The 4381-nt window shown below is 40.1% G+C and overlaps 1 non-coding gene across 1 annotated transcript; it reads left to right on the forward strand.

Annotated features, from left to right (window-relative positions):
• The first annotated feature begins 732 nt into the window (after positions 1 to 732).
• On the forward strand, positions 733 to 855 carry LOC133067561 (small nucleolar RNA SNORA54). The gene has a single exon (XR_009695341.1). It is a non-coding gene; the product is annotated as a small nucleolar RNA SNORA54 (small nucleolar RNA).
• Positions 856 to 4381: the final 3526 nt, after the last annotated feature.

Genomic DNA, 4381 nt, shown 5'->3' on the forward strand with positions numbered 1-4381 from the left:
GCTACAGCATTATGTGTTGCTTTTCCAGGTGGAAAGTGAAAGTGGAAGTCACTCAGTTGTGTCCAACTCTTTGTGACCCCATGGACTATACAGTCCCTGGAATTCTCCAGGCCAGAATACTAGAGTGGGTAGCCTTTCCCTTCTCCAAGGGATCTTCCCAACCCAGGGATGGAACCCAGGTCTACCGCATTACAGGCAGATTCTTTACCAGCTGAGCCACAAGGGAAGCCCAAGAATACTGGAGTGGGGAGCCTGTTCCTTCTCAAGGGGATCTTCCCGACCCAGAAATCAAACAAGGGTCTCCTGCATTGCAGGCGGATTCTTTACCAACTGAGCTATCAGGGAAACCCATTCTTTTCCAAGTGGAAAAGAATCTAACAATAAAGGTCATCTCTCTCTCTCTCACACACACACATACATACCCCACATCCTTGTAACTCTCTGGCCTCCAATAGAACCTAACAAAGTAAATAGATAGATTGATCTATTTAATCTAAATTTAAATTTATCACCAAATATCTATTGGAGATAGATATTTGGATGTTGATTAGTTGTACCATGCTTTCCAAGCTATGTCATTCATTCACCCCTTAGATAACTTTTGTCACATACCTATACCACTCATGATGTCATTTTATTAATATTTGTATTTAATTTGCCTCAAATGTTAACTTGTAGAAATTATTTTAAAAGGAAATACTGCATCTGTACCGTAAATAGAAAACCAACATCGAGCACTGTTCGTGACCTTCTGGTCTGCCTGTGGCTGGCGGGTTCCATTCCAGTGCCATAGCAGCTCCAGCACCATGTGACTGACTGCCTGGAGGCTCTCGGTTTAAGGTCTTGGAGACAAAGTGAGAAAAAGAAAAAAAAAAAAGAAAACCAACATCACTTATTATAAATAGAATGTAACTGTAAAAATAAATATACTGAAAGCAAAACAGTGTTATTCACCAAAAAATTTAAATGAACAAGGAAATGCAAAGCAATGAAAATCAAATTGATTCACAGAATCTAATTGATTTACAAAAATGAGATGCTCAGTGAGAGAAACAGAATGGCTATGACCATTCAGTAATAAAAGAATATTAAGCTTAATGTCATTTGATTTAATACGACCATGGGTTTCTGTGTCAATTAAATTATAACATCTTTCAGTTTTGAGAGTGATCGGTCCTAAAAATTCCAGCTCACATGCACCCACCATCAGACAGGACACCTTACCATTGCCCAGAGGGTAAATTTTAAAAATTAAAAAGTTTTTATATATTATTATATATTATTTTTGTTGTTGTTGTGCTCAGTCGTGTCCGACTCTTTGTGACCCCATGGACTGCAGCACGCCAGGCCTCCCTGTCCAGCCCCAACTCCCGGAGCTTGCTCAAACTCACATCCATTGAGTCGGTGATGCCGTCCAACCATCTCATTCTCCATCATCCCCTTCTCTTCCTGCCTTCAATCTTTCTCAGCATCAGGGTCTTTTCCAATGAGTCAGTTCTTTGCATCAGGTGGCCAAAGTATTGGAGCTTCAACTTCAGTTCTTGAAGCTTCAGCATCATTCTTCCAGTGAATATTCAGGACTGATCTCCTTTAGGATGGACTGGTTTGATCCCCTTGCAGTCCAAGGGACTCTCAAGAGTCTTCTTCAACACCACAGTTCAAAAGCATTAAAAGTATGTATTATTAGTACATGTAAAAGAATATATGTATTCATAACTTCCTTTGTGTGATATTACAAATCATAATTATAAAATGAATCTGGGAACCTACCTCCTCTTAGAAACATTACTATTGAGTGTGCTTCCTCTCTGATTCTTGTCCTTGCCTCTTTCTCCTCCCCATCTCAGGTAAAAATTGTCTTGAATTCCTTTACATTTGAAAATAGTTTAACCACATATGGCAATTCTGAACACTATGTTATTTAGATATGCTTGAGTTTGAGCTTTATAAAAATGCTGTCATAGTGTCAGTATCTTCTAGGAGACTGGATAATCAACTATGGTATGTGTGTCCAACAGAGTGTTATTTCAAGTGAAAATGAATACTTCATACTGGTATGAGACCACTTGGATTAACCTTGTGAGGCATGAAGCTGGTCACCAACTCTCATTCTGCTCAGACCTCACCTTAAGAGGAATTTAAGGGTAGGTGAAATGAAAAGGACTTCCCTTCCTCCACCTTTCACACCACAGTTACTTCTTATGGAGAATAGAAGCCTAAAGCTGCTCTCTTTAGAAGGCCTGCTGGCAAGACTGGCCCTTAGCTGGCATGGGAGAACCTGGGTTTGGGAAGTGTCCCCACCATCCCCTGGTAAGAGAGACTCACTCTGCCTAAGCGGTCCAAACAGTATGATTCATGCTGACACCTGGTTTCCCCCCTGGGAGCTGAAATCTTGGTACATGGCTGACAGAGGTGCCTAGGGGGCCAGCACCCCTGCCCACTTTCCACCAGTAAAAATCACAGGCAGAGCCTCTGATGAGTTTCCTAGGTAGACAGCATTTCACGTGTGTCATGATCGCTCATAGCTGGGGTGTGAAGTGTGTCCTGTGTGACTCCACTGGGGAAAGACTCTTGTTATCTGGGCCAGCTTTCCATCTCTTTGGAGGTTGCCCCATGCGCCTTTGTCTTTGCTAATTTTTTGTTGTATCCTTTTGCAGTTATAAGTCATAGCCCTGAGTATGATTTCCCTGGTGGCTCAGATGGTAAAGAATCTGCCTGCAATGCAGAAGACCTGGGTTTGACCCTTGGGTGGAGAAGATTCCCCTGGAGAAGGGAATGGCAGCCCACTCCAGTATTCTTGCCTGGAGAATTCCATGGACAGAAGAACATGGTGGGCTACAGTCCATGGGGTTGTAAAGAGTCAGACATGACTAAGCGAATAATACTTAAATTTCACGTGAGTAGGACTATTGAATCCTCTGAGTCTTCCTGGGACCAGTCTTGGGGATCCTGACACTCTTCCAAACCTTCCTTTTTCCTGTGCCACTCTGAAACCTGAATAGAGGGGCCTTGGCTCTGGGCTTTACATTGTACTTTGGAGGGCCCCGAATCTCTATCTCACACACACACACGTGCATTCACACATATACACACTATATACACACGCCTCTGACACTTGGGATCTGGAGCTCAGCGCTGGCCCAGCAATCTGTAACCCTAAACACCAGCCCTCATTCTATCACCATTCAGGCCCCCAGGAAATCCTTCTGTACACCTCTTGCTTCATGTCCTGGAAAACTGCATCAAACCGCATGAAGGTGGTGTCCTGAACACCTCCAAGAATGTCAGAGGCAGACATTGCCTCAGAAAACAGAAGGGTCTGAGCAGAAGTGCTTGGGTAAGAGAAAAGGCAAATTAATTAACTTGTCAAATCCTTCCTCTCAGCTTGAACACAGTAGATGCTTGTATAACGAATTATTGTTTCTCAGCAGTGCCAAACATTCATTTCCTTGCTTCTCTTCATGTTCCAGCTCCTGGTTCTGGAGATAAGAATAAGCACAGTATTCACAACACTTGCACGTAGATACTGAAGCATATTTTACTGTAGTAAACAATTCATATGGCTCTTAAATTTGTGTATATGCTGCTCAAGACACAGTATGTGCGAAGCGTGACATCAGCTCCTTACATTGGTGACTAGTTGGATGCTGAATCATAGAATTGCAAACTGTTTAATTTTTGTAAAAATATTAAATATTGAAAATTTCAAGAAATTAAAAATTTCAGCTTTAAGTATCATTGATTAAAATATTTTATACTCATTATTATGATTTATATTTTTCTGTTTAATTTTGGTAGCAATTTAAAATATTATAGAGAAGAAGTAACTTTTCACTGAACTCCTATTGAATTATAATTTTAATTTTTTCAATTTTTACACATATTTTTATGTTATTTTAAAAATGAAAGTACATTCACAGTTATTCCCTGGAATATACATTTTATTTTTTAATTATTAGATAATTATTGTCCATAGAATAACATTTTGTAAAAATGAACATGCTTGGAGATTTTGCAGAAGTGATGGCAAAAAATAAAAGAAATAAATATAAAATAATACATGAGCTGAGGCTGTCTTTATTTTAATGCTTATCTGAATATCACCAGCCCATTAATGGAACACCCAGACACACACAGTAATAATTAGGTTAGTTTGTCTTTGATGGAAGGCTTTAGTTCATATAAAAGCCACAACTTTATTAATTTTTTATGTCTTATTATGAAGATGTTTTTGTTAAGGTAGAGCGTACAGCATCATAGCTGATGTAGCAGTTGGCTTGTGGTTTAGCTTTTGCTCATGTAGACATGTGGTGTGGGGCCCCCAGGTGCAGGCAGGCCTGTTTCCCCCACCTCTTTTTATTTTTCTGATTACATTTTGTAA

The sequence above is a fragment of the Dama dama genome, chromosome 12 (genome assembly GCF_033118175.1).
Source record: "Dama dama isolate Ldn47 chromosome 12, ASM3311817v1, whole genome shotgun sequence".
Classification (NCBI taxonomy): domain Eukaryota; kingdom Metazoa; phylum Chordata; class Mammalia; order Artiodactyla; family Cervidae; genus Dama; species Dama dama.